This window comes from Colobus angolensis, unplaced genomic scaffold, assembly GCF_000951035.1.
Source record: "Colobus angolensis palliatus isolate OR3802 unplaced genomic scaffold, Cang.pa_1.0 Scaffold190, whole genome shotgun sequence".
NCBI lineage: Eukaryota > Metazoa > Chordata > Mammalia > Primates > Cercopithecidae > Colobus > Colobus angolensis.
In genome coordinates, this window is record NW_012115044.1 from 2,168,312 (window position 1) to 2,181,575 (window position 13,264).

Genomic DNA, 13,264 nt, shown 5'->3' on the forward strand with positions numbered 1-13,264 from the left:
CCGAGTGGCTGGGACTACAGGCGCCCGCCACGGCGCCCGGCTTTTTTTTTTTAAGTAGAAACGGGGTTTCACCGTGGTCTCGGTCTCCTGACCTTGTGATCCGCCCGCCTCGGCCTCCCAAAGTGCTGGGATTACAGGCGTGAGCCACCGCGCCCGGCGGAGAGGAGATTTCTTAAAACAATAACTATAAGGTAAAAAATGAAGCCACAGGGATGTCACACCCCTTTGCCATATTGGAAGTTTTAGCCCTTAACATTGGAACCCAGCAATGCTTTTAGCCTTTATCTACATAATCTTTCTTCATTTCATGGTTTTGGTGAAAGAGGAAGCCTAAGACCTCCTTTGAAGCCTGCAATGTAGTACAAATAATAATCATCCTATGGGAGCATATAGTATAGGCATTAACCAGGTATTAAGGGTGATAGAATTTATTTAAGCCATTTTCAAACTTTTTCTGTATTTTTTAGTCAATACTATCATTTAAAGTAGTGAATTGGTGATTTGGACTGAAAAACAACTTAAATTCAGTTTTTCTGACCAGTGGCTATATTATACTTAATTTAGTTCTGAAAGACCATTATATTTATTTCTTTGTTTTATTTTCAAATCAAGTTCCCATGGTGGTCCCTTTTACTGAAAAAATAATCAGATAATCATTTCAGAGACACTAAATTGTGCAAACCAGAAACACTATTGAATTAGTCCGTACTCCACATTTGCAAGTAGAAGAAACCCAACTCAGATTAATTTAAATAAGAAAGGATGCTGCATTAATTAACAATGAAGAAGGGACCTGAAGTGATGTCACCAGCAATCAATCTATCCTGCTTTCTTTCCCACTGCTGCTTTTCTTCACTTCGACTTTATTCTCAGGTGAGCGCTCGCCATGTAATGGCAAAGATGTTAATGAAAACTTTAGGCATACATTACATGATCCTCAGCACAAACTGCTTTAAATAATAAATGTATTGGTTCACATAACTGTTAAGTATCCAGATGTAGTGAAGCTTTGGATGTGGTTTGATGTAACTCTCTGGGATTCTCTTAGCTTTTCTTTATGTGTCAGCTGTAGCTGTAATGGTTCTAGTCATCACAGATGCATACCACATCAATCAGACCAAGAAACAAATCTTTCCCCTCAGTTATTCACAGAAGTCCTGTATTTCATTCTGTGGGGACCAGTTTAGGTCATTGCCCATCCTGGACTCAATATCTAGGGAAAGAGGGATAAGAGCTTTCTTGACAGATTGGCTTATACTAAACAGGATAAGCCACCTTTGGACTTGAGAGTTGTGTCTGTTCTACTAAGTCAAATGGCTGCCATATAATGAGTGACAAGTGAGATGGATATTGGATAATGTATTACTTATGATCCCAGAAAGATAGAATGCATATTTCTCTATTGTTTCAGCAAAAGTCCTGGATGCGCTTCCCATTGGGGAAGTTCCCACTGGTTGACTCAAGCCTCAAGCTCATCTAGGTCCAATTGAACTAAAAGCAGAGTGAGTGAGTCTCCATAGGCAGAGAATAGTTTTGGGAGCAAGCCAAACAATATTTGTGTGTGATAATATGCTTGTAGACCACATCTCCACTTGCCCTATTTTATATCCTTGGTGAAAATAAATCTTGTCTACTGCCATGGACACAGAGACTAGAAAAATTACATTTCAGAATTCTTGAACAGTAACAGTTGAACTTTTATTTAGAATATGAAATGATTAGATAATATTTTCTAATGGAAGGGAAAATTGGACGTTTCTAGAAATGGCATTTCTTACAGAGAATGAAACAATATCTTGTTTTTCCAGAAATGAAAGGTACAATAGAATAAATCATGTTTTGAAAGAAATTGGTAAAAAACAGTTTCTCTCAATTGTTTCATAAGATGTAAGATTCAGCATGGCTTTCAAAGGACAGAAATGCAGTGGTGACTGATATATGGACTTCAATCTAATAAGAAAGACACGCAGGAGAGTCTCTGAGATTAGGAAGGATACTTAGGCAAAATTTTTTAATTAGAAAAAAATAGCAAGTATTTTGATCCTGAATACATTTGTAAAACATATTGTTGCCTTTCTTGTTTCTGTACTGAATATTTTTTAAGTTAAAGTTGAATTTTTAAAAGCTTGTAAATGTTTCAGATTCAAGTATAGACTTCCAGAGAAGGATCAAAGTTGTAAGATGGAATTTAAGGATATTGCTAAATAAAATACTTCCAAGGTAACCTGCCTTTGATTTATCTTTTCTATTAAAGATTTATAGCTTGAAATGTCAAAATAGCACAGACTTGAGAAAAATTTAAGCCTTGTAGAGTTACTCTGTATACTTACCTATAACAAGCTTCTAGCGTGCTGGCAGAATGCAGTGTGCAGATGAAGGCTGAGAGATAATATCCCACCTCTTCTGCTTCAGCTTCCCAGAGTGGGTGTGGCTAGTGGAGAGGAGTTCATACAGCTGACAGTATGCTTGCCTGATATTTTCTGGTTCACCCTCATTTCTCACAGTGACTCTTTGTAGGTTTTTTTTTTGTTGTTGTTCTTTTCACCTCCAGGTATGGTTTTTATTTGTACAAAGAACTGAGGGATGAAAAGTTTTGCCAGCAGACATAGAAGTGGTCTAAGGAAGTTACTGGCCTAGACTCTGCTCTAGTGGAGGTAAGTCAAATGCTGGAGAAAATAATAAGTTAGTTAAATTATTCTGTTCTTTCTGCTGTCGGGGAAGCCATTATGTAGGTCATCCCACACCTGAAAGAAAGAATTCAACTGTAATTTTTGAAAATAGCACATAACAAATATATTTTGGTATAATTTTAAAACTGATTTTAGAGAGAATTTTGGGACTGCTGTCAATCCAATTTATGTTCTTCCTGAGGATCTCAATGCGTTAGATGTCTGTGTTAGCTTCCTGGAGAAGATATATATTTCTACTGTTAAGGAGCAAATAGTCTCACTAAATAGGAAGACAGGCATACAACACGCAACAAAAGATACAATAGAGCATGTAATCAGTGGTTGTTTTGTTAGTTATTTTAATTTTCAGTAATGGACTTACTGGAGCTTTTTATTAGAATTCATTTAGTGGTAAGAGAGATGGGATATCATGGAGCTCCAGGGTAAAAGTTCTTGCCACACACATGAATAGGAAGATAGGAGCTGGAGGCTTGTTCTGGATTCAAGGGAGCTTGAAAGATCCCTGCACCAGTGGTCTACCATTGACATACTGTGGCTACTCTCTGAGGTTATTTTTCTCTCTGTCTTCTACCCCCTACTCCTGTTCTAGAGTTCAAGTTCAAATTTCTGAGGCTAAATCTGTTTGACATAGCTAATTATTCAAATCTCATTTAGGCTGAGCTTTCTCACCCAGCCATTGCCTAATGGGTGGATTAGCTGGTGTTGTGTCAGGTGACCATTCCTGACTTCCTTATCTGTGGCCAGGGGTGTTTCTCAGAGTTGGGGATGGTGGAATGTGATCTCTGATCACAACTCCCTTGGGATTCCCCTTCCACAGTGCTGTGTGTTAGTGTGTGGCAGGGGCCCGATAACCAACACAGAAATTTCAGTAAGCATATAGCTAGTAAATTCTCTGGGAGATCAAAGAAGAAAATATTTGATGTGGAATTGATAACCTAATGAGACTTCACACCAAGGAGGGATTGGCATGTCCTGAATGATCAACAATAATCTAATTTAAAAGAGTAGGGAGGAGAGAATCTAATAAAAAAGTATTGGCCTGGATAATAACTACAAGCAGGCCTTATCTTTACCCATTTTTTTTTTTTTTTTTTTTTTTTGAGACGAAGTCTCGCTCTGTCGCCCGGGCTGGAGTGCAGTGGCCGGATCTCAGCTCACTGCAAACTCCGCCTCCCAGGTTCACGCCATTCTCCTGCCTCAGCCTCCCGACTACAGGCGCTCGCCACCTTGCCCGGCTCGTTTTTTGTATTTTTTAGTAGAGACGGGGTTTCACCGTGTTAGCCATGATGGTCTCGATCTCCTGACCTCGTGATCCGCCCGTCTCGGCCTCCCAAAGTGCTGGGATTACAGGCTTGAGCCACCGCGCCCGGCCTCTTTACCCATTTTTTAATATAACTTTAAAAAATTTGATTGGGAGCCCAAAAACACTCATAGCATTTAATTAATCTGAGTAGAACTAATTTTCTTGTTCTGGAGGTGAGGCCAGGAGCAGTTTTTTCTCACCACTGAGTGGGTCTTTACGCAAAGATATGTCTCAGGGTAGAGATAACGTAAACTGACTTTTGGCCACTTCCTGCCTCACAGAAATTAGACAGGAAGCTCCCTAACAAAGAGAAGAGTTAAGAAGTACAGTTTCTTACCACTGCAGGAAAGGTACATACTAATTTCCTTTGCTTCTCTGTCCGCTGGTAGAAGCCATATTCACCAACAGCTTTGCACTTCCATGATTTGGTTATTCTAAGCACCCAGGTGGTGTTCTCTTATTGGACAGAACTCTTGTATTGGGCTACCTCATAAGTTGATAGCCACAGTAGAAGGTTGCTCTTGGATCAGATGCTGATTCCTGACTCAGTCAGTGGTATGAAGGAGTGTAATCCTGTGGCTCACAGCAAGGAAAAGCTGTGGCAGTGTGGTAATTTGCATTGATGGAGTTATTTACTCATTCTGTATCTGTGCCATTTGCCATGGGACTTTGCATTCTTCCTGCTGAAGAGGCAGAATATATTTTCTCATTATTTGATTAAGTTTTGTGCTTGGTCATGTGACTTATTTTGGCCAAAAGAATGACACAGAAGTGGTAACATGCCAGTATAGAGTCTCAGTGAAGAGGACTTGTATGTTTCTCCTTATCTTTGTGCATTTCTGCCATTGCCAAGGGAAAAACACGCCTGTACCAGCTTTCTGGGCCAGGAAAAGAATGAGAGACATGTAGGGTATACATAAGTGTTTCAGCTGGATCACCCCTCTGGGCCCACTCTAGATCAGCTAACCTCTAGTGAACCAACTGATGTATGAACTCAATAAATACCGAGATTTAGGGGTCCTTTGTCACATAGCAAGAGTTAACTGACATAGGCAGATTTGCTCAAAATGAGTCTGTAGATTTGTTAGTTTTAGCCAGAATGGGGATATGGCCATAACAAGCCCTCAGGCTGCCACAGACTTCACTCCAACAAACAGGTGATTCCCTCAAAGCGCAAGACAGACTGTAAACAACCCACAAGGCTCATCAGACCAAAACCTCTGATGAAGGAGATGGTATATTTTTATGTAAGTACATATACAAAAAAATTCAATCCCTGTTGCTCTAGACTCTGAGCTTAGCTGATAAATCCAATCAAATAGAAAACCAGGGGTTAAAACCACAAGGAAAGAAGCCCAGGCATCTATTAGAAGGGCAAGTCTATTTATTGGTAGCTGAGACCTTCTAATGTGTTTCCATATTATCAGGTAGCATTCATGAAAAGCTGTGGAAAATGTAGGACAACATATCTATTTGACAGAATCAGGAAATACACACAGAGTATGAGGTGTGACCCAGGTCAAAACCCAGAATCCAAGATCAGGACTCCTTTTGGGGAAGAATCTTGGCCTTATGAGGTTGGTTGGAAATGTCAGTGTAGGTGTTATTTTCTGGAGTAGGTTTAGACTATACAGAGACTTTCATTCTTTCACAGGAAATGAATGGTCACCATGAAGATGCTTAGGGCATTTGTAAGGATGTCAGCCACTTTTGTGATTTGCCTATCACAAGCTCTTCAATAATTTTGGCTCAATTTTATGTAAATAGCACTTTCTGTTGGCACTCTATGGATCACATGTTAGCAAGGAAAAGAGAGGAGTACGCATAAAGCTCCTTGAGCTATAGAATAAGATTTTCCCAGGCATAAAGTATAGTTCAGACCTACAAAAGTGTATGATACCTAGAGGTATAAAGAACAGTGTACAACATTTTTTCTCTGTCCTTCATGTGTTTACCCCGTGGTTGAAGAGACAAATTCTCATATAAAAACAATTATGTAAGTATGGGAAAACATTAACGTACTGAGAAACTTTATAGCAAAGTCTTATTCTATTAAGAATTTTAAGATAATATTTAGCATAATGGAAATAAGATTCTTACAACAGAGCTTATTTTTTCCTCTTTCTACATTGGTAAACAAATATATCAGACAGAGTAAACAATGTTATAGTTTGGGACAAATTGTACTATTAATTCTTTCAAAGACTTTTAATTTATGAGAAGGTTATGGCAATCTAATCAAATAAATGGAATGGAAATTCATGTAGGTATGAGTCAAATAATCAAACATCATTATTCTTAATCTATTATACTTTTATGACCATAAATGCAATTTTATTTCAAAATATTAAACTTGTGATAGTACAGGAAAGACTTCATCCTTAAGATGTTGGAGCTGAAAATTTTAGGCCTTAAGGACTAATCCTGATATTTATGAAATGGATAAGTTATCTTGGTTTTTACACTAGTAATATATGTGGTATAATATACTACTACGGAAGTGCCCCTACTTGAGACATATAAATAACAACAAATACTACTATAATAACCACCTTGAAATGAGTTTTTAATTGCTTTGATGACTATAGTAGCAATTCCCAAAATATGCTAGCTCTGTTTACTTTCAATTTTATTCAGCATATGGGCGTAGGAAAGCATTAGCATTTTCCAATTCCAAGGATGAATGTGTTTAATGTTAAAATAACTCAGAACAGTTTTATGTTTTTCATCATGAAGTTCAAGTAAGAAATATAAATACAGAAACTTGGGTCTGCTGCTATTCTGCCTATAAATTTGGTCAATCTGATGAGGATGTGACCATAGAGAGCTTATGGATCAACTATTTGGGCTTCCTTTTACTACCAACTAAAACACATGATGCAAAATTATTTCCATCAATAGAACAACTATTTGGAAACATTAATACTGTGTAGACATGTTTTTAACCTCAAATTTTCCCATCAATTCTGAATATATTTTTCAGGGGGGCTGGAGGTTGTAGTGATTGGTGTCATACCTAATAGTGGGGTATCAGAAAGTTACAGGAATTTGGGCTTGAGTGTCAGTCAACACAGGCAGCTTGCAAGAAATATAACTATTATCATGTTTCTCAACTGAACTTAATTTTGATTATGAGACACCATTCTGCTGAGTGTTGGAAACTCAATCATTTTGGAGTTACAGCTGTGTTTTCCCAGTGCAGATCCAGTGACCATGAGACTTGTAAAATGCCAAGAAATGGGAAATAGGGATGGAGGAAGAATTTGGCATAGGTTGTCATGTGTCAGCCCTGGCATCTTCAGAGACAGCTTTTGTCTCATCTGATCTTTAGCTGTCTATCAACACAAAACACTTCTGAGTTTCCATTTTTCCTGACAATTATATTCTTTCAAGTTTTCTCCATAAACTTATTCCGGTGCCAATCTCAGATATTGTATTTATTTGTGTTATTCTTGCACCATGCACTCTCAGGAGACTTGCCAAGTTTAGTTGAACTCTTCATTTGCATGCTTTGCTTAGGCATTGTATTAGTTCATTTTCACACTGCTATAAAGGTACTACCCAAGACTGGGTAGTTTATAAAGAAAAGAGGTTTAATTGACTCACAGCTCTGCATGGCTGGTGAGGCCTCAGGAAACTTACAATCATGGTTGAAGTGAAGGGGAAGCAAAGACTTTCTTCATGTGGTGGCAAGAAAGAGAGAGCCAGCAACAGCAGGGAAAACTGCTTTATGAAACCATAAGATCTCATAAGAACTCACTCACTATCACAAGAACAGCATGGAGGAAACTGTCCCATGATCCAATCACCTCCCGCCTGATTCTTCTCTTGACACATGGGGATTATGAGGATTACAATTCAAGATGAGATTTGTGTGGGGACACAAAGACTAACCATATCATGTGTGTTAGGATTAACCTACTACCTCCTACATAATGCTGGAACTGACATAAGGGAGAATTCTGAAAAAGCCTCAGGCCAATCTCTTTAGACATAGCATGTGACCATTCCAACTCCAGGTTTCATTTGCATGCCCATCCTCATCCAGGCTAAGCAGGTCTCTTCAACAAACATTAGCTAATACCTAATAGTATGGAATTACTCTTCAGTGTCTGATATGAGCCCTAAGAACCCTGAGAAACAGATAGTGTCTTTTAGCATTTAGAGCTTAGACTAGGTCTTAAGGGAGAGGATTCCCTAAGGAGGTATTAAGTGAAATAGCCACAGAAGCTTATCTGTGGCTTCCTTTTTTTTTTTTTTTTTTTTTGAGACAGAGTCTCACTCTGTCACCCAGGCTGGAGTAGAGTGGCACAATCTCTGCTCACTGCAACCTCCACTTCCCAGGTTCAAGCTATTCTTCTGCGTCAGCCTCCCTAGTAGCTGGGACTACACGCATGCACCACCATGCCCGACTAATTTTTTTTTGTATTTTGAGTAGAGACAGGGTTTCTCCATGTTGACCAGCCTGGTCTCGAACTCCTGATCTTGAGTGATCTGCCCACCTCGGCCTCCCAAAGTGCTGGGATTACAGGCATGAGCCACCATGTCCAGCCTGTGGCTTCTTATAGAAGTCATCTTTTTTCCTGTGCTGTTTTGCCTCAAACCAGCAACCATGGTTTAACTCAAGTGGTGCTGTGTGCAGAGGGAGAAGCTACCACAAAGCTGCAGAGCTGCTTTTTGACCATTCTTTGGAGTGCCACATTCTGGTGTGATTTTGCTCCTAGAATAGGTCGTTTGCTCTACACCTTTGCAGAGATGCATACAAATGTTTCTGCAAAGTACCATAACACCTGAAAGAATGCAGTGTTTTCCCTGAGGCCATATGACTTGCAATTTTTTGCGTGTATGTGTGAATGTGGGGATTTAGGGGAGTGAGATAGGGTGAATAGGTGAATATTTAATTGAATATTCTTTAATTGAATATGCTGATATGAATTTTATTAATGTGGAGGTGCTTTTTTGGAATGTAGAATGACTATCTTTGTCTATTATCATTAATTTGTGTTGTAGAAATAAATATTAAATCAAAGAAAAAAGAATTCTTAAAAATTAGAATAAATCACAAAAGTTTATATAGTGCTGTTGGAGACAAAATAAATCTAAAGGGTTCCATCTGCTGGTAGAAATAAAAAATGAATACAAATTAAAATATGCATTGTAAAAATTATCTGGCAAATGAGAAGTGATAGTCACAGAAGTTTAAATTGAAAGAACAATCATCTACTTCCTTTATTTTAAAAACTATCATGGAACATGAAAATAAATATAAAGTTGTTTTAAAATAGATTATATAAAGCAAACAGATAATAAACATTTTCTTTTTTTTTTTTTAACTATAAGCTTTGTGAAGGTAGGGGCCATGTCTATATTATTCATTAATATATTCCCAACTCTTGGTAAAGTGCTATGCAAATATATGTAAATAATTTTGTCATATGACTCAGAGTTGCATGAAACCTAAAAAGATGTAACAGAAAGTTTATATTTTAACTCAAGGAACCATAAAGTTATGTTATAAAATTATAGAAAATGCACTTATAATAATTTTACTTCTTAAATAGAGTTCTTCATTGAAGAATTTAACATCAATATGTAATGATACATTTTATTTCTCAGAAAGATAAGTCTAGCAGTCGGGATAAACTATGTCATGCTAGAGTAAAAAATGATTCCCAAATCTCAATCTCAATGACTTACAACGACAAATGTTATTTTCTTGTTCACGTCCATCATGAGTTTCCTGCACTCTCCTCCTTATGTGTGTTCATTCTGGGACCCAGGCTGTTGAAACACCTCGTATCTGAAACATAACTGATCGTCCTGACACAGAGAGAGAGATGTGGCAAACTATACATAGGTGTTTTCCTTTTTAATAACAGTTTTATTGAAGTATAATTTCCATACATTTAGCCATTCTTAGTGTACAGTTCAATGTTTGTTAGTAAATTTACAGAATTGTGCAACTGACCACCACAGTCCACTTTTAGAACATGTCCATCACCCCCAAAACATCTCCTGAATCCATTTGCAGTGAATCTTCATTGCTACGCCCAGCCCTAGAAAATAATTAATCTGCTTTCTGTCTAAAAATTGTATAGATATTCCATATGAATGAAAACATATATGTAATCTTTTATGTCTGACTTCTTTCACTTAGCATGTTTTTGAGGTTCATCTGTGCTGTAGCATGTCAGTAGTTTTTATGACTTTTTAAGAAACTGTTAAACATTTACAAAGTGACAAGTCATTTTATATTCCTACCAGCAACATATGTGGGTTACAGTTTTTCCATATCTTCACCAACACTAATTTTTGTTTGTCTTTTTTTTATAGCCATTTTAATAGGTAGGAAGTGGTTTCTCATTACAGTTTTAATTTGCATTTTCTAATTCAAATGACTTAATGTGATTGAGCCTCTTTTCATGTACTTATCAGCCATGTCTTTGGTGAAATGTCTATTCAAATTCTTTGCCTCTTTTGTGTGTTATCTTCTTATTTAATTATAAGAATTCTTTATATATTCTGGATAACATTTTTATTAAGTCTATGATTGGCAGATATCTTCTCCCAGTCTGTGGCTTGCCTTTTCATTTTTCTTAAGTGTCTTTTGAGGGACAAGAATTTTTTAATTTTTGTGAAATCCAATTTATCATTTTTTTCTTTTATGCATTATGCCTTTGATGTTATATCTAAGAAATCTTTGCCCAACCCAAGAAATTCTAGGGCTGTGAAGATTTTCTATTACATGTTTCCCTAGAAGTTTTATAGTTTTCATTCTTATGTTTGAGTTTATGATCCATTTTGAGTTAATTTTTGTGATATCATCCCTCCCCAGTTATTTGTCACCAAGATCACTGTTGTTTTTGACAATGTCCTGGACATGGGGACTTCTGACTCTACTCCAAAGAAGTCAGTCCACTTTGGCAGTAAAGATGATGGTTTTCCTGGTCCATCCTGTCCTAAGGTGGTGTGGGCTAAAATGCCATTAAATAACACCATTCTTACCCAAGGTTCAGTAGTTTTCTTAAATATAAGTTTTTGAGTTATTTGTAAGCCTTTGGTTGATTTTGATAGTTGGGAGTTTTTTTTCAAGTGTCCAATTTTATTTTTGCTTTTTGGGGAGAAGATTTGCCAGTCTCTTCACTCCACCATTCCAGAAGTCTCAGCCTCTTTGAGGTAATTTTTATAATAGGGGCATTTGAATACTTTAAAACATTATAAAATGTGTCTTTTTTTTTTTTTTGAGACAGAGTCTCGCTCTGTTGCCCAGGCTGGAGTGCAGTGGCTGGATCTCAGCTCACTGCAAGCTCCGCCTCCCGGGTTTACGCCATTCTCCTGCCTCAGCCTCCCGAGTAGCTGGGACTACAGGCGCCCGCCACCTCGCCCGGCTAGCTTTTTGTATTTTTTAGTAGAGACGGGGTTTCACCATGTTAGCCAGGATGGTCTCGAACTCCTGACCTCGTGATCCGCCCGTCTCGGCCTCCCAAAGTGCTGGGATTACAGGCTTGAGCCACCGTGCACGGCCAAAATGTGTCATTTTTGTCCAGAGTTCATGAGCTTAAAGCAAGTCACGTAGTCATTCCTTTCTTTAATAGAAAGAGATATAGAATCCTCCCATAGGACGGAACATCATAGGGATAAAGTGGTAGGCAGTTTATGACATAGTTTCCAATGTCACACCTCGGTGTCATCCCTTTCCCTTGAGTATGGTGTGGACTTAATCACTCTCTTCCAGAATAGATAGAATTCAGTAAAACTGATGGACTGTCATTTCTATAATTAAGTTAGGAAAGACTACTACTTCAGTCCTGCTAGCTTTCTCTTTCTTGCGGCATTCTCTCATTCCATCTTGCCTTTTTGGGTTGCTCACATTGATGAAGCAAGCTACAATTTTGGAGAAATTCATATGGCTAGGAACTGAAGGTGAACCCCAGCCAGTTCCCGGCCAATTCCCAGCAAGGGACTGAGGCTCTCCTATTGAGTTCAATAGCCCACAAGGAACGGAAGCCTGCAAACAAACAGAGTAAGCTTGGAAGCAGATTCTTCCTCAGTTGAAGCATGAAATGATGATAGCCCTGGCTGACACTGTGATTGTGGCCTTGTGAGAGATCCTGAAGCTGAGGACCCAGTTAAGTCATGTCCACATTCCTGATCCACAGAAACTATGAGATAATTCATGCTTGATGTGTTAACCACTAAATTGTAGGGGTAATTTTTTGTGCAGTAATATATAACAAATACAGAGAGTAACTAAAATATTTAGCAAAGAGTGAAAAATAATCCACGATAATAGGTATAGAGCTGAACAGGATATTGCTTACCATACATCAGCACTTCTAAATGAATCACATTTTAATCAGGGTGGCTTTCTGTGGGTCTCATAACCTGTCATTTGCTCTGAATAGCAAAGTAAGTATTTTTTTTAAGATGAGATTGGAAAAATATATTTTCTTGTGCATTATTAATAGTAGTACTCTAATTTCTCATTGATATTTTGTAATTGGCAAATGTTTTGATGACTGTCTACTCTTTATAATTTAGTGTTACTTTAAATAATATGTAAATACTAAAATCAGTAAGCTTCACTTATATAGAAAATAATCAGTTAAAAATGTAAGGGAAAACTCTTCCAAAAACTAGAGTGTTGGAAAAAGAGACCAAAAATGTAACTTGACAGTGGAGAAACCTGACAAATATGACCTTAAGCCAGGTGATTGAGGTTAACATCAATAGTGATAAACCGTATTTGATAGTGTGTAGCCTTGATGTGATGTGATGTGATGGTAATACCACATTTCTTCTGTGGTCTTCCTTAAATACAAAAAACTAGCCGGGCGAGGTGGCGGGCGCCTGTAGTCCCAGCTACTCGGGAGGCTGAGGCAGGAGAATGGCGTGAACCCGGGAGGCGGAGCTTGCAGCGGCCACTGCACTCCAGCCTGGGCAGCAAGAGTGAAACTCTGTCTCAAAAAAGAAAAAAAAAAATTAGCCCAGTCTAATTGTTTAAAAAAAATAGGCAAATCTCAATCAAGAAAAATTGTGCAAAATACCTGAACAGTAATCTTCAAAACTGCTAAGGTCATCAAAACCAAGGACGGTTTGAAAAACTACCACAACCAAGAGGAGCCTAAGGAGACATGACTACTGAATATAATGTGGTATCCTGGATGTGATCTTGGAACAGAAAAAAAGACATTAGGTAGAAACTAAGGGAATCTGAATAAAGTATTGACATCAATCAATGATAATATATTAGTATTGGTTCATTAATTGT